Source organism: Panthera leo, chromosome B1 (assembly GCF_018350215.1).
Source record: "Panthera leo isolate Ple1 chromosome B1, P.leo_Ple1_pat1.1, whole genome shotgun sequence".
Taxonomy (NCBI): domain Eukaryota; kingdom Metazoa; phylum Chordata; class Mammalia; order Carnivora; family Felidae; genus Panthera; species Panthera leo.
Genome location: NC_056682.1, coordinates 170,759,560 through 170,777,869, shown reverse-complemented (window position 1 = coordinate 170,777,869; position 18,310 = coordinate 170,759,560). Strand labels below are relative to the sequence as shown.

General features: G+C 42.8%; 1 protein-coding gene across 13 annotated transcripts in view; it reads right to left on the bottom strand.

Annotated features, from left to right (window-relative positions):
• Positions 1-18,310, bottom strand: part of APBB2 (amyloid beta precursor protein binding family B member 2) — a 383,377-nt gene that overhangs the window by 38,494 nt on the left and 326,573 nt on the right. The gene's annotated exons all lie outside the window — the stretch shown is intronic.

Below are 18,310 nucleotides of genomic sequence, written 5' to 3'. Positions count from 1 at the left end.
GTAGGCTTTTCTGGTTATCAGTTGTTTTTCAAGGAGGACATGTTTTAACACATGGCATATCTGAATCTATGACCAATAATTCCTCAGCTATTTAGAAATGCTGTTTACAACGAGCTGCTCTGGCAACCACAACTGTGTGGAACACAGCCTCCACTGGAAGTGGGGGTGAGTCTTGGGCTTGGGGTTCGGCAGTCAGAACAGGAATCACCAAATCTGGAGACACGAGCTGATTTCACAGAATCCCACCTGTCACCCCTTCGAGGCTGCCCTTCTTTCCTTACGCATAATTCTAGGGAGTTTGGTTACTTGCCTATAGGAGGGTGGAAACAACAAATGAGAAGCAAAAGAGCTGCCAGATGCCCGAAGGTAACGGCACAGTATGACAGCTGAGCGTCCCCTGGCAGAGAAGTCGTGCTTGACAAGTCCTGCCAACTCTACTGGCCACTGTCCTCTCAAACTCATTACCCTCCCTCCAACCCCATTGCCTCCACCCTACTTCCAGCCACCACCGTCTCTCATCTAGATGGTTAGCACAGTCTTCCAACGGTCTCCCTGGTTCCACGCTCACCCCCGACGGGCTACTCTCACAGCTGCCACGCGTGTGTCCCTTTAAACAAACAAATCACAAACCTGAGCATCCATGCTCAGACTTTAAAACCCTCCAATGGCTTCCCATTGACTGGAGAGATATAGTCCATAATCATTTCAGGGGTCACTGAGGCCTCCTGCGATCTGGTCCTTATTCTCTCTACAACCGATGCTGCAATCACATTCCCTCCTTCTTCTCTCTGCTCCAGCCTCATGTTCCAGTTTCTGAAACATTCCCAGCTACTTCCCACCTCAGAGGCTTTGCACCATCTGTTCCCTCCTCTGGAATGCTCTTCACTGCACCGCTCATCTGGCTAATCCCTTTCGTCCTTCATATCTCAGTCCACTTCCTTGGGAAAATCTTCCTAACTGGCAGTTCATACGCCTACCCTCTCCATTCCCCAGCGTCCCAGATATTTTCTTTACAGTCCTCTTCTCCCTCACTTTATGGTGAGTCTTATACACTTACTGTAGTGTCTGGTTTTGTTTCTGTGTAGTAAAGAATTCAACCTTGACCCAACAGAGGTCTGGCCTTTTCCCTCAGCTTCTGGAGGTAAGCTCTTAGACCATGGCATGTCATGCCTATTACTAGTGTTTCTGTCTGCCTGCAGGTCTTGGGTCACACTAGGTAGTCTAACAATGTGGTTTGGGGCAGGGGCTTTGGGTTACTCGGCATCAATTCCACTTCTGGAGGGGCTAGAGTCTGAGGTCAACCACATGGGTCATCAACCATGCCTATGTGATGGAGCCTCAATAAAAATTCTGGACACCAAGGCTCAGATGAACTTCCCTGGTCAGCAATACTTTGTGCATACTATCACACACTGATGCTGGAAAAGCTCTACTGTCCATGACCCCACAGAGAGAGGACAACCGAGGCTCTCTGGAAATTTCCTGAACTCTGCCCTAAGCAACCCTTTCTTTGGCTGATTTAAAAAAAAAAATTCTTTTTAATGTTTATTTTTGAGAGAGAGAGAGAGAGAGAGAGAGAGAGAGAGAGACAGAGCACAAGCAGGGAAGGGGAAGAGAGAGAGAGAGGGAAACACAGAATCCGAAGCAGCTCCAGGGTCTGAGCTGTCAGCACAGAGCCTGACACGGGGCTCGAACCCACAAACCATGAGATCATGATCTGAGCCGAAGTTGGACGCTTAACCGACTGAGCCACCCAGGCACCCCTTTCCTTGGCTGATTTTAATCTGTATCTTTTAGGTGTAACAAACCACAACTGTGAGTGTAATAGTTTGTAAGTCTTTCTAGTTAGTGAACCTAAGACTGGTCTTGTGGACTGTTCACCATTGTATTTTCAGCATCAAGCACATTTCCTGATACACAGGTAGTACTTAATACAGTTAATAATGATCAAATTTAATCAATTAATTTTTTCCTATAGGTACTTTCTTTTTGTTTTAAAGTTTATTATTTATTTTGAGAGAGAGAGAAGTCGGGGGGGGGGGGGCACAGAGATGCAGAGAGAGAATCCCAAGCAGGCTCCGCACTGTCAGTGCAGAGCCTGATGTGGGGCTCGATCTCACAAACCATGCAATCATGACCTGAGCCAAAATCAAGAGTGGGACGCTTAACTGACTGAGCCACTCAGGCGTCCCTTCTAAAATGAGCATGTAATGAACATGTAATGCCTTTATGATTTAAAGAATAAATTTTCAATTTGTCAACTCTTACTCCTGAGTCAAGGTCCAGATCAAAAGTCAGGTCTTCCATGAAGCCTTTTCCTACTCCCCAGGGCTCATCATTCTTGCCTTTGTGTTTCTGTGGCCCAATGCTCTGCTTTCCTAGCAGTCAGTGGTACTGAAACATTTGTTTCTGTGAAGGACTTGTGTTAGATCAATTCTGAATCCCTAGTGTCGGGCGTGGTGCTTACACAGAGCAGGTACACAAAAGGTATTTACAGAATGAAGGGAATTTTTAAAAAAGGGTTTAGTTTATAAAAAGATAGGTTCAGGGGTGCCTAGGTGGCTCAGTCGGTTAAGTGACTGACTTCGGCTCAGGTCATGATCTCACAGTTCATGGGTTCGAGCCCCACATCAGGCTCTGTACTGAACACTTGCTTGGAGCCTGGAGCCTCCTTCGGATTCTGTGTCTCCTTCTTTCTCTGCCCCTCCCCTGCTTGTACTCTGTCTCACTCTGTGTCTCAAAAATAAATAAATATAAAAAAAAATTAAAAAAAAAAAAAGATAGGTTCAGCCATCTACGAAATTCTGATACGTTTTGCAGTTCATTCCCTGAAAAGTAAGGTAGCTGTTACTGCAGTAACTGAGTGTTATCATGGCGTACAACTCCATTATTTGCTTTTTAAAAATAAAAGTGTTCCTCGAAATTATTATCCACTTTAAAAACCTGACATGCTTTAAATAAAAGTATGGAAGCAGATCGCCAAACCTTTAAAAGTCATCTGACTCCCTAATTAGAATGAAATATTACAGTTTATTTACATAATACATTAAAAAAAATAAAAAAAAAAACAACTACTAATCTTTCTCTCCTCCATACTAACCTAATTGAAAATTCAACCAGCACACTAATAATCTATGATGTCCCCAAGTAGCATAGAAAAATCAATTTTATTTCCTTCAGACCTGCATTTAAACTGGATAATAACTGCTATAATGTGCAACGGCCATAATCCAATTTCAATTTGTTTGATTAGATGAGTATAAACATTAAACAAGAAAGTCACAGGATTGTCATAACAATGTTCACACTGTTAACTCATTATAGAACAAAGCATTTTCATTTGCTACTAGAAAATATGCTGCTAGAAAATATATAAATATGAATTCAAACAATCCTTGAGTACTGTCCACAAAGATCTTTACATTGTCTCACCCAAGATAAAAGCAGCTTTGAACTTGGAGGCCACTAGCAACTCTCCCTGAATTTGGTATAAGGAAAACTCCAAATGATTCCTTAAATATTTGAAGTCGTATTTAAACATTCCTTGGGTGGTTCAGTCGGTTAAGCGTCCGACTCTTGATTTCAGCTCAAGCCATGATCTCGAGATGGGCTCTGTGCTGACAGTGCAGAGCCTGCTTAGGATTCTTTGTCTCCCTCTCTCTCTCTGCCCCTCCCCTGGTCACTCGCGCTCTCTCTCTCTCGCTCTCTCTCAAAATTAAATAAATAAACATTCCTTTGTTACCACATTGCATAATTACAAAGGATATCAAAGCAGCACCCAGGTCAGTGGTTCTCAAATTATAACGTGCATACTAATCATTAAAATGAAGATGTCAGGGCTCATCCCAAGAGTGTGATTCAGTAGGTCTGGGGTGACCCATGCTCTTCTCATATATGTACCTGAAGGACTCAGAGGCAGGTGGCCAGTGGACTACATGCACTGAGAAATTGTTTCCAGAGAAGGGGACTGGAATTGTGTGGAGGAAGTAAGTCAAACAACACAGATAAAGACAATGGACAATGTGATGTTGTGGCTTTTTCTGTGTCCCCCAACTAGACTCTGAGCTCCTGGAAACTCAACCGCGCCTTATTTGGTTTTGGTATCTTTGGTGCCCATCTCAGCAGAGAACACTTACTAAATTAATTTTACTGTAGTAAAGTGGCATGCACCCACACTCACACTTGCACGGACATCAGGAAAATGCACCAACAGTACACTTCCGGGGGTCACACACAATCCCAACAAGGTTATCAATCAAGCAGGTGGGATGTTTGTGCAGGACCTCGACCTCGATCAGTGCCTTTCAGGCTTCCATGTGCAAATGCATCCTCTGGGGATTTGTTAAAATGCCAACACTGATTCAGTAGGTTTGGGGTGGGACCTGCATTTCTTAAAAGCTCCCAGGTGAGGGGCACCTGGGTGGCTCAGTCGGCTAAGCATCTGACTTTGGCTCAGGTCATGATCTCACTGTTCATGGGTTCGAGCCCCACATCTGGGTCTGTGCTGACAGCTCAGAGCCTAGAGCCCACTTTGGATTCTGTGTCTCCCTCTTTCTCTGCTCCTTCTCTTGCTTGCACTGTTTCTCTCTCTTTCAAAAATAAGCAAACATTAAAAAAAATTTTTTTTAAAGTTCCCAGGTGATGCTGATGCTCTAGTCCAGAGAATCTATTGTGAGTGGCAAGAAACCAGACGCAAATGAGCCCAACAATGGCCACAAGGATAAATAAACAGCAAAAAGGAATGTAAACTCAGATCCACAATGAACTCAAACAATAAAAGCCAGGGAGTTGTGCACCAAGAGTAATCTTTCCCAACTTATTTTAAAGGACTGTGTACCTGACGGTTGCCCTTAGAGGAATCCATAACGTGAATTTTTAAAAGAAAACCTCCTCCACCCACAAAACACCAGATACAGCAGAAGTTTTCCTTGCACTCACATACGGATGCGACGTTTATTCTAAAAATCCTCCAGGTTTGACCACAGCATCTTGTAATGAAGATTTTGAAAACAAAACAAAACAAAACAAAAACCCAATTCTCCTGTCCAATGACCTGAATTCTTCATGCTCTGCCCTATAACATGCAAGGGCTATTTATAATAGATGTGTACAACAAAAATCTTTGTAAGTGGAAGACATTTCCAAGCCCTAATCAGGGAGCATAGCTCGTTTTCTGAATGCAATATTCGGCAGACAGAACCTCCCACTAGACCAAAGACAGTGGGCATTTCCCTGGCATTCACTGTACTATAGAGAAATTGACTTATCCTTCCTCCCCCCACTTCACCCAATAGTTCTCTTGTTCCCATCTGTTAGGGGGTGGGAGGTGAACATCAATCGTTACCCTTTATGATTCAGAATCCTGTGAGAATCAGCTCAGCACTCAATTCTCAAAGTGCATCTGGCTCCATCATCTCCCTATGCAACCCCTTGGAAGGCAGAACTGCAGGGAGGTACAGGGGCCCTGAATGCATGAGGATGAAGAGGGCCAGGCTGTCTCCAGGTCTACTCAGGAATGAAAATGAGCGTCAAGGGAAATGCCTGCTGTCTGGCAATTTCCACAATTAAAATTAGAGAAAAATCACGTTTGTGTTTCTGTATTAGAAACTCAAGCTCAGGGGCACCTGCGTGGCTCAGATGGTTAAGTCTCCTACTCCTGATTTCGACGCAAGTCATGATCTCACCATCGAGCTCTGACGTGATCGAGTTTCAACGAGAAGGAGCCCCAGATGGGGCTCCGCGCTGACTGTAGCCTGCTTAAGATTCACTCCCTCCCTCTGCCCATTCCCCACTTGCACACATGTACTCTCTCTTTCAAAATAAAAGAAAGAGAAAAAAGAAAAGAAAAGAAAAGAGAAACTAAAGCCTAAACTCATATTAAACCTACGGTTGGGAAAGTGGAGGCAGGGGCAATCAACTCTGGTCTACCACTGGTCTGGTTTCTGTCCCTATAGTTTTGCCTTTGCTCAAATGTCATCCATGGAACCAAACTGTATGTAGCTCCGGAATTTTGCTTCTCTTACTTAGCGTAATTGTTGAGCGTATATCAGCACTTCGTTCCTTTTTACTGCTGAGAAATTTCATTGCATGGATGTACCATGGTGTGTTTATCCATCTACCAGTGGTGGATATTTACGTTGTTTCCAGTTTGGGGCAATTATAAATAAAATCAATAATAAGAAAATCCACCCCACTTTTTCAAGGCACAAAAACATTTAAACAGATACCTCACCAAAGAAGATATATGGTTTTCGTAAGCACAGGAAAGATGCTCAACGTCCTTATTCATTAGGGAAATGCAGGTTCAGAGGACAACGGGTTACCACGTCACACATTTTAGAGTGCTGACATAACAGCGACAAAACCCCACAGAAACCGGGCAACACAAAGTGCTGCCGAGGACGCTGAGCACGCGGGGCTCGTCCACTGTCGCCGGGAAAGCGAAGGGGGAGTTACTTCACAGAGTGCGTTGGCAGTTTCTCCAGAAGCTAAACACCCCATTCCCACACAACCCAGCAGTCCCACTCCTGGGTGTTTACCCGGAAGAAGTGGAAACTTATGTTCACCCAAAAACCTACACGTGAATGCTTACAGAAACATTATTCATGGCTCACGATTAACTTCCCCTTTTTTAAAAGTTTATTTATTTTGAGAGAGAGAGAAAGTAGGGGAGAGGCTGAGAGAGAGGGAGAGAGACAGAATCCCAAGCAGGCTCTGTGCTGTCAGTGAGGAGCTGGATATGGGGCTTGACCTCAAGAATTGTGAGATCATGACCTGAGCCAAAAACGAGTCAGATGCTTAACCAACTGAGCCACCCAGGCGACCCTTGTCTTCCCTTTTGAGATGAATAGGCAAACTGTCTTTTTGGTGGGTCCCCTGACTAAAACTTACTTCAGTTTTGCAATGTTCACAGACCCAATGATCACAGATCATACCAGTGATCTTTTAAAAAGTAATTAGGAGAAGGGCGCCCGTGTGGCTCAGTCGGTTAAGCATGTGACTCGGCTCAGGTCATGATCTCATGGTTCAGGAGTTCCAGTCCTGCATTCCGGTGAGCTCGTTCATGTTTCCGGTGAGCCTCTCTCTCTCTCCCTCCCTCTCTGCCCCTTGCTCACTTGTACGCTTTCTCTCTCTCTCTCAAAAAAAAAAAAAAAAAAAAAGATTATAAAATAGAGCCACTTAATTTCTTGGTGGTCACAAAACTCCGTTCTTAGAGTTTGCGGTTGAGGCTGAATCCCATAGGTAAGTTTAATTTTTAATTTTCTTAAGTGTTTATTTATTTTTGAGAGAGAAAGCACAAAAGTGGGGCAGGGGCAGAGAAAGGGGAACAGAGGATCCAAAGTGGGCTCTGTGCTAAGAGCAGTGAGATCGTGAACTACGAGACCATGACCTGAGCTGAAGTTGGACATTTAACTAACTGTACTTAACCTTGAACCACTCCTTTTCCACACTTTGCCTTCCCTCTTCTATTTATGTGCCCTCATCCCCTAAAGAGATGTCAGCCATGTCAGGAACTATGGAAAGTAAAGCAGATGAAATTTGCCAGCTTTTAGATCCTTTGGTGCTGGAGTTTAAATTAAAACATTATTTATAACTGCTAGTTATCTGTTTTATCTTCATGTTCAGCAGGAAGTTCCTAATTGTGAGGGACAATGGCATTTCAGAGGAATTTTGATATATTATCCAGCATAGCAACGCTTGTTTTCATAAATAAAGCTTTACTGGAACACAGCCACAGTGATTGATTTCTGTCTTGTCCATGGCTGCTTTTATGTAACGGTGGCAGAGTTGAGTAGTCAAGACAGAGACAGAATGACCCACAAACCCTAAAATATTTACAGTCTTTCCTTTTATAGAAAAATTTGCTGACCCTTGATCTAGCAGAATGGCCTTTTGGTCATTCAATTAATATGAACCATTCATTAGTGTACTATTTGTGTAGACTTGTATAACTACTAATTTGCATAGCATTTTGTATCTTCACATAAGAACAGTTGTGTATCTTCAAACATCAACAAATGTCTGTTCGTATCTATCATTTCATTATCCCATGAGCTGTAATAAGTTGGCAATTACTACCATTTCCTTTTCACAGGTAAAGAGGTTCAGAGAGTAAGCGAGTTTATAAGAGGTGAAACCAGAACTTGAGTGCAACTCATTCTCCACATCAGCTCTTGTCACTAAATAAATAAATAGATAGATAAATAAAACAAATACATAGAAAATAAACAAAACACACAGCACACACAGCAAGCTGATCATTTAGTGAGCCAGCTAAGATCAGCTTGGATTTTCATCTGCCTTAATGCCCCACTGAGCTCATTCAATTAAATTCAGTGCCACACAAAGTTCACACGTGAGGCTCATGTCCTGAGATGATGTCTTTCTTTTATCCTAATTTCTGGCACTTACAGACTGCTGAAAGGCTTCTCTTTCTTACAAACCGTATCCCTTTCATACACATGAGTTGACTATACTAGTTAATGATCAGAGAGTTGATTCGGGTTTCAGGGGAGCTAGAGATCAGATAATTTCTGGGGCTCTTTATGAAAAGGAATACAAAAGTACCTTCCTTTTGCAAATTTTACAAAAACCAGGTGAACTCATTGCTAAACCTTAAAAGGGGCCCTAATTTTTTTAAATTTCTTTTAACATTTATTTATTTTTGAGAGAGTGAGACAGAGCACCAGTGGGGGAGGGGCAGAGAGAGAGGGAGACACAGAATCTGAAACAGGCTCCAGGCTCTGAGCTGTCGGCACAGAGCCCGACGCGGGGCTCAAACCCACAAACAGCGAGATGATGACCTGAGCTGAAGTCGGACACTTAATCGAATGAGCCACTCAGGCAAAGGGGCTCTAAATTTGAAGCTTCATGATCATACTAGTAAATCCTCTGTGAATTATCTTCCCCGCTCAACGAAAGGAAGCTCATATATTCCAGACAGAGCTCTTAGTAAGAAGCGGCCCTTTCTGACTAAACAGACTCATTATTCAAATCTGCCATCCCCACTGATTCCTCATAAAGCTGCAAGACGGAAAGCATTCATGCTTCATCTCAGCAAACTCTACAGTCTCCAGTCTAGAGCAGGGGTGTTCAAAGGGTGGCCCGCAGATAAAATTCGCCTCACTTGGGGACTTGTTAGGAATGCAAGTTCTCAGGCTCTACCCCAGACATCCTGAATCACAAACTGTGAGGACGGGACTCAGCCATCGTGCTTTTTGAACACCGACAGCGGATTCTGACGCGGCTCAAGTTGGAGCATCTCCAGTCCTCTAGATTGTAGATGCCACACTCTCTGCTCATGCAGAAAACATTTTGAGAAAAAGCGGGGGGAATACATCATTTGAGCAAGTTTTATAACTTGTCTTTAGGAACACAACAATCCAATGGCCAATTTCAACGGTAAGCAATCCCATTTTTAGAAGTTTCGGAAAACATGACGTGTAAGATGTGTGAGGATTAACCAGAAGGAGAGGAGCAAATGCTTACAGCTCAAAGTCTGCTTGGACGATTTCTGAGTGCACCGATGTCAATTAAATGAATTCATGACTTATTGAGTGAGTGAAAATGTATATTTAAACACTCCTGATACAGTCAGACTGAATCAGTATTCTGAACTCTGAATCATCTTAGAAGTTGACGGAACTTCTCACAAAGAACCTAAATTACTTACTTCAAATAAAATTCCTTATTTTCAAAGACTGGGGGCTGGACCAAATCGATCCTTTTAACCACGAAAGGACCATTTTATTATTTTTAGCCACCAAGGATGTCTTATTTTAAAATGCATTTCTCATACAAATAATAAATGACTTTGATTTGCACCCACACTGCCTTTCTCTGTCAGTCAAAGGTATACTTAGCCACTACTCACAACTTCTGGTCAGCATGAGCTAACCAGTGTTGCCCTTCTAAGTTGATATATTTTAATTCCCACTAGAAGCAAAGACCTGTAATGTTTTGGTTGGCTTGCGGAGCTTTGTATTATACAAATGCAAAATTTTCCCTTTCGCCTTTCCTCATCTGTAAAAGGTAAATAACACCTGTCTTCTAAGGCCTGTTCTAAGGATTAAAATAAAACAAACAAAACCCCCCAGATATAATGTAATTAGCATTGCATCTGGCACAAATATGGCCACTGCTATTCCCATGATGATTAAGCTGTTTGACATCCTGAAATGAGCTCTACAGTGGATACTTGTTCGCTTATCCGTGTTGGCCCCCCTTTCTGGGAAATACCACACCACCCAAACCCATGTGGAACAGCAGGTTCCTTGTTGACATCTTGCGTGAAATGAACCTGGCCAGTTAATTTAGACTAAGGTGGGTGACTGGTCTGTGCCGGGTGAGAGTCTCTCCCCTCAGGAATTTGGAATTGAGAGACTACATTCTAAGACTGGCTAGAAAACAAATCGTTATTTTTTACCATATGAAGCAGAGAAAAGTATGAAGCCAAGAAGAGTACATCCTGACATTACTTCAGACTCTGGGTTCCAAAGGACAACCAAATTGTCCTTTGTTTAAGATCACTCAAATTGTTTTCTGTTGCTTGTAATCAATGGTCTTTAACTAACACCCACACCCCCAGTGTGGTAGAACCACATGAGGTGAGGTCAGTCCCGACCTGATAGTTTGTGACTGCAAAGTAGTCAGTGGCAGTTAGGATGGCTGTTTCCTCAGCACATGTCCAGGTAGACGTATCTTCCAATAGGTGGGAATCCAGAAAGGGAGTGAGTCCCTTGGCAAAACACTGAAAACTCAGACGAATTAGAGTTGAACATATCAGCCCATCCAAAGCCTTGCGAGAAGGAGAGATTTAATGAAAAAGGTTTTATGCTGGGGTCTGCTACATGCCAACTGTGGGATTCTGGTTGATTCGCTTTACCTCCTGAGTTTCAGTTTCCCATGAGACCACAAGAGCAGCACCAACGACCATCACAATAATAATGGTGGTAGATGGGTGCCTAGTCCTTATCAGTCAGGGCACAACCAGGAAAACAAAACTGCTATAAACAGGGAGTTTCACAAAATTGGTGATTTGAGTAATGGAAGAGTTGAAAAGCCAACAGGTGACAGGTGGCTGGAGCCACGAAGTGACAACAGCCAGGAGGCCCAGAGAGGGGAGAGGAACCCTTGCTGGCTTTTCACTCCTTCAGCGCCTCCCAGTGGCCAAATCCAGGCACAGCCTGGAAATACAGCCTGGTGGGGGGGGTGGGGCAGGGGGTCAGAGGCCAGCAGGGGAGGGCTAGGAATGAACAGGGGTTCAACCAGACAACTGCACTCACTATGGATGTGCCAGATGCCGTCCTCAGCTCTCAGCGAGAGTAACCCACTCACTCCTGGGAGGTAAGCAATGTTAGTTCCTGATGAGGGAACTGAGGTACAGAGAGGGTGATGTAACTTGCCCAAGAACACATACATAGTAAGTGGCAGGCAGGGCTGCGATTCAAATCTGGAGAACCCATTTGATTTCTTCCAGAGGTGTGGCAAACAAAAACAAAAGGCCCCAGTGTCGCAAGTGCTGTGTGTCTGTTGTCAGACAGTGCAAATGCTTTAAACACTTAACATTCAAACACTACATTTAGGCTGTTTACCCACAAACTAAACGTCCTGGGTGTTCTTGCTCGTTCTGAACACTGCATACCGCTCTGTGCCGGGAGCCGCTACAAATTCAGCCCTTCTGATTCACAGTCAGGTCCTCAAAACAAGTTCTCCCTTTGCAGCCACGGTCAGTTTTCCAGGCGAACAATTCTCTCCTTTCTTTTTCCCCTCATTAGGTATTTATCAGTAAACTACTAAATTTCGGAGATGATGGTAGGTATGGAGAATATCCACCATTCGAGACTTTTCCTCCAAGTTTTTACTTTTCCTGTAGATAGGTTACTGGTTGTTTTTTGTTTTTCTTATTATTATTTTTTTTAATCTGAATATAGTTGACACCCAGTGTCACACCACTTGCAGGTGTACAGGATAGTGATTCAAAAAGTTTATACATTTTGTTTTGCTCACCACACGTGCCATCTGTCCCCACAAAGTGCTGGTACAGTACCACTGACTATATTCCCTGTGCCCTACCTTTTATCCCCGTGACTTACTCATTCCACAATGGAAAGCGGGCCTCTCACACTCTCCTTCAACCCTCTCCACTTCCTCTGGCAGCCATTAGTTTGTCCTCCATATTTATAGGTTTGATTCTGCTGCAAAGTTAGTTACACGAGGACTCGGGCCAATCTGTGCCCGCCTGCCCCACGTCCATGGCAGGTGTTGACCAGCGGATGACAGACTCCTCAGCAAGCCGGTTTTGGTCTCCCGGCCCTTCTCACACTAGCAGTTCAGGTCTCTAATGTCATTAGGTCAAAGATGGCGTGGGGTGTCTGGGTGGCTCAGTCGGTTAAGCGTCTGACTCTTGCTTTTGGCTCAGGTTGCCATCTCACGGTTCATTGAGTTCGAGCTCCACATCAGGCTCTGCACTGACAGTGCAAAGCGTGCTTGGGATTCTCTCTCCCTCACTCTCTCAGAAATAAATAAACTTAAAAAAAAAAAAAAGATGGTGAGTAACCTCTATTTACTATTCTGGTAATAGGATAAACATTTCCTAAAAATAAGGCAAATGTCTGAAGGGACTGCTTTATAAACAAAATAGGGCAGAATTTTAGATTGTAGACAAGGAACGTATATGAAACCACAAAGGCTTTTGAGGGAAAAAAAATGGCTTTGGTATTTCTTGGCTTATACCACTGTATTAGTTTCCTTGCCAGTTATACAACTGCTTATTTTTCTTCATAGGCTTAATGCTGTGAAGGCTTATTGCCTGTGGTATTTATCACTAAATACTTAGTAAATGCTAAAACTTACTGGAACTCACGTGCATTGGCACGTCGGCTTCCGGATACTACTTTAGAAATGGAAGAATATGAGGTCACTCCACTATGCACCTGTGTGTCTCTTAAAACGAACAAAGTACAAATGAATATGCACCACACCACCTTCAAGCTTAAATGGCAGGGAGAGAAAACATTCTAGTGTCTAAAAACGTAGACACCAAAGCATGTTATACATCATTTCGGAGGAAGACATAGTTCTCTGGCAATAAACTGCTCACCCATGAAATGAAATAACCCTTCTAGGAAAGGATGATTAATTATTTAATAAACATCGTGTATTTTTAACTTCACTGTGAAAAATAAATGGGAGGAAGTGCTCTACGAATCTCAACGGGTAGCACTCTCGGCCTCCAGCCCACTTCGCCCCACATTGTAGGTGCACAGGAGGCGGGGCTTGAGTGAGGGACAGCGGGGGTAGGGGTGGCGGTTCTCTGCCAGGTGCCCATGGCAGGCCTGCTCTCGTGTACTATCTTACCCGAGCTGCATGTAGGTTCTAAAGCCCCCATCTCTACACAGGAGGACACCAAGGCTCAGAGTGAGTAACTTGCCCAGAGTCACAAAGCCAAGAAGAGGCAGATCCAGGATCTGCTGGGGTGCGCTGAACTCAAAAGGTCTTTCCAGGATATCATCATCTGGACCACCCAGAGGAGGGGAGAGCTGAGGAAGGAGAATGGAGGAGCAGAGCAGGGGAGACGAGAGCTCCGGTAGCAGAGTCAACCTACCTGACTGTGGTAGGTTGAGAAATGGTCCCCAGAGGATCAGGTCCTAATCCCTGGAACCTGTAAATACTACCTTACAGGGGAAAAAAGATCTTTGCAGATATGATTAAGTTGAAGATTTTGAGATGGGGATATTATCCTAGATTGTCTGGGTGGGCTCTAAATCCAACAGCAAATGTCCCTATGAGGGAGAGGCAGAGAGATCACACACACAGAAGAGGATGTTATGTGAAGAGGACGCAGGGACTAGGGGAATGGCCACAGCCAAAGAACAGCCAGAGGCGGCCAGAAACTGGAAGATGCTGGGAGCGGATTCTTCCCAGGGTCTCCAGAGGGAGTACAGTCTTGCTAACACCTTGATTTTGCCCACTGAAACGAATGTTAGACTTGCGGCCTCCAGGCTGTGAGAGAATTCATTTGTGTTGCAAGCCAGCAAGTTTGTGGCAATATGTCATGACAGCCACAGGAAACGAATACACTGCCCCGCTGGGTACAAGCTGAGAGTTGCCGCTGTGCGTGCCTCAGCCTGGCTGGCATCCAAATACCAAGAGATATACCCCATCCTGGTCAGGGGCTTTCAACTCTTTTTCTAAAGCTTCCTTCCCCCGTCCCGTGTGATCTTCAACACAAGAAACAGCTGGTATGTCTGCATTAATGGCTAAAAGGAGTAGGAAAAAGCACTGGTCCAGAGTTTAGGATTCACGGTTTCAGACACAGCTCAATCGCTTTTTTGGGGGTGCAACACTAAGCAAGTCATGTGAAAGTTCTACGTCTCATTTTCCTGATCTCTAAAAGCCATCGTGATATGTCCTTCAGTCTCTGAAAAGATTCAAGGAGATAGTGTACACAGACCCTCAGTAAACTATAAAGTGTTGTATTAAAACATGGAAAGAGTCCTGATTACTCCCCCTTCATTCTCTTCTTCATACAATCAAAAGCATTCTTAAGCATCTCGTATAAGGAGAGTATCATGTTGAGTCACACACAAGGAAGTATAAGGCACCAGAGCTTGCCGGATTTATCATCTTCCTGGGGAGACATACACACCCACAGCATTAAGTAACAACACAAGGTTGAAAAGATTCGGTGCTAATAATATCTACGTGACTACAGAGATAAAAGAGATTATGGAGCACTGTAGTGGTGTGAATATCTGGTCCCCTTCTTAGGGCAGCAGTGTATTTCCCCACCCCCTGAAGTCAGGCTCGGTCACGTAACTTGCTTTGGTCAATGAAATGTGAGCAAAACGTTGTTTCCAGGCAGACCTTTTAAGAGTCAGTGCATCTTTTTTTCTTGTGACCATGGCTGGCAATAGTCTAGTCTAGTTAGTGTCTGTATCATCAGCCTCAGACACAGCATGAGGGCAACAACTATAAAAAGCAGTGCCTCCAGTCAATCTGCCATGGACATTTAGCAGAATGAGAGTTGTTTAAGCCACTGAGCCCTTTGGTTGCAGCATAAACTAGACACTGCTGACTGATACAAAGGGTGACAGAAAGGCTAACAATACAGACGGAACCCAGGCTAAGCCATAGGGCCAGCAATGTCATATAATATTTGACAGGTATATTACAAAGTGACTCATGGGTCTCAAGGACTCATATAATTACTTACTATTCTACTTAATACAACCCTATGAGGACAGCGACCATGAAGCTTATTCATAACTACATCCTTGGCACCAACCACAGTGGCTGGCGCATAGTGGGGATATAATAAATGGGTGTCTAATAAATCCCCAGAGAGGTAGATGGGACCACATAACAGAGGAAGGAGGGGGGAAAGAAACCCCACAGCTTGACACTTCAAGGTAGGAATGAGGATGATGTGGCCTTGGGCATGAAGAAGGCCAACACAGATCACCTAAAAATATACAGGTACAATTATGCTTAAGTTATCATTGTAAAGCTTAAAAAAAAAAGATGGTGTGCCTTCTGGATGATGACAGCCATTTCCATTCTCCTCCTGTCCTGATTAATACACTTCCTTGGTATCATCTGTTTTAATATCATGGTTTCAAGCCCTAAAAGAATGATTAACAACATTATGATTAAAAGCGATCGAAGATTCAAAGACTTAAGATATATACCATTTTTTTAAAAAAAGAATCACTCTAATTTCTACAGCACAGACGTACTAAAACCTGATCTTTTAAAAAAATTTTTCCCTCCTTTTTATTTTCAACCCTTGACTTAGTGAATTTAATGAATAGGATTAGGTTATATCTTCCTTAATAAATATCCTCCATAGCTTCTCTTATGTGAGTAAAAAAGACAAAGCAACTCTTTAGCTAGGAGCTATATGGAGATAAACGAAGACATTTCCTTTAGGCAAGAAAGGGGCACAGACAATCACTGCTAGGCCCCCGAATGTGTGGGCAAAATATATTAAGAAATTCCACACCATCCATTAGATGCAATACTTTTAGCAATCGCCGCTTATCTTTGTAATGGGATCCCTGGTGGTAAGCAAACTGAGTCTGGCAAGCAAGTACCGTGAGGGCTGAGGTGGTTTCCGTGATACTATTATTCTCTAATTCATGTAGAAAGCCACAGATGTCATTTGGAGTGGTCAATAAATATTAATTAACTGTAGACATACATTTTTAACTTTGTCATTCTTTAAGCTGTTCTGGGGTTTTACAGAGGGAAAAATACCCTCAAAATACTCCTGTTAACAGAATGCATACCATTTGCCAATTACTGAAAAATTGGGAAACCAGGGGAAAATATCTGTATTTTAAACACCCTCTTGGTTAATGGGGCATTACAACTGGACTCTGTGATTATTAAAATTTATATCCCATGTGCTTCTGTTAAGTGGTTTGCAAATAAAAGGCAAGCATTCTATCAGGTTCTTAAGTTAGAAAAATGAAATTTAAAACCAAATGGAAGAAGTAATTCTGTAAATCAATTAAGTTAAATATTAATTTGAACCACATTCAACCATTTCTCATCCAAAAAAACCCAGCAGTCATATGGCTCAGTCTATTACTGAGGTTAAGAATTTAATTTAACTTAAACTGAGAATAAACTGAGGGTTGATGGGAGGTGGGAGGGAGGGGAAAATGGGTGATGGGCATTGAGGAGGGCACCTGTTGGGATGAGCACTGGGTGTTGTATGGAAACCAATTTGACAATAAATTTCATATTAAAAAAAATAATTTAATTTAACTTGAAACTTTCTGGCAAAAAAGGAAACATGACAAATGATGCAATTTTCACCATTAACCAAATTCTTTTTATTTTTTTAAGTTTATTTATCTATTTGGAGAGAGAGAGAGAGGTGGAGAGAGAGAGAGAGAGAGAGAGAGAGAGAGAGAGAATGAATCCCAAGCAGACTCTGCTCTGTCAGCGCAGAGCCTGATGTGGGGCTTGAACTCATGAACTGGGAGTTCACGACCCAAGCTGCAGTCAAGAGTTAGATGCTTAACTGGCTGAGCCAACGAGGTGCCCCCATTAACCAAATTCTTTAAGAGACACCATATTCACTGACTGCAAAGAAAGCTACACTCATAAGAATATAAATTTTCAGGGCACCTGGGTGGCTCAGTCAGTTAAGTTACTGACTCTTGGTTTTGGCTTACGTCATCATCTCATGGTTTGTGGGTTTGAGCCCTGCTTCAGGCTCTGTGTTGACAACATGGAGCCTGCTCAGGATTCTTTCTCTCTCCCTCTCCCTAGCATGCATGCTCTCTCTCTCTCTCTCTCTCAAAATAAATAAATACACTTCACAAAAAATATATATAACTTTTCAGTGAGGTCATGGGAGGTGGCATGCTAAGCAAATACAGCTTTGTTATAACTGATATAGAGTTATCATTTAGAATCCCTACATCAGGGTACCTCAGTGTTTTCTAACCTGGTGAGCCCCAAACATGTTGATCCTCAGCCAAGTTCACTGATATAAAGCAAATAATGTGTTTTATGCTCACAAAGTATTAAGTTCAAGATAGCTTTCAACAGCTAAGCTGTGTATTCAGGCCTCTCTCTGAGAGCAGGACATTGCATATACTATTTCTCAAAATGATTTGTCCATGGGATCTTTTAAAACTTAAACAGCAGTTATTAAGCTGGTAGAGTATTGTTCAGTTCAAATATTTTTTTGGAAAAGTTAACCAAGATCAGTGTTATTCCAATTATGATCAGCTAGTGGTCACAAACAGCATTTTAAAAGTTAAATAAATAGGGGAACCTGGGTGGCTCAGTCGGTTAAGTGTCCGAGTTTGGCTCAGGTCATGATCTCACGGTTCGTGGGTTCAAGGCCCACATCAGGCTCTGTGCTGAACACCTGCTCAGAGCCTGGAGCCTGCTTCAGATTCTGTGTCTCCTTCTCTCTCTGCCCTTCCCATGCTCATGCTCTGTCTCACTCTGTCTCTCAAAACTAAATAAATGTAAAAAAAATAAAATAAAATAAACAAAAAAAGTTAAATAAATAGAGGTAGCAAAGGAAAAAATCCAAGAACAGAACACATAGGGAAGATAAGCATTGTCGTGTTGAAGCTTTGGTTAGTTAAATGTGAAAGACTTTAAGAAGACAGGGGGGAATTAGGTCATGCCACAAATTACATTTCTTATGGGTTACAGCAAACAGTTTAAAAATCAATGTGCAGAAAAATTGGTGACTAAAAAATGTAGGGGTTCACAAAATAATTTTAAATAATTATTCACATAACAATTATTTACTTAGTTATTCTAACAACTGTCC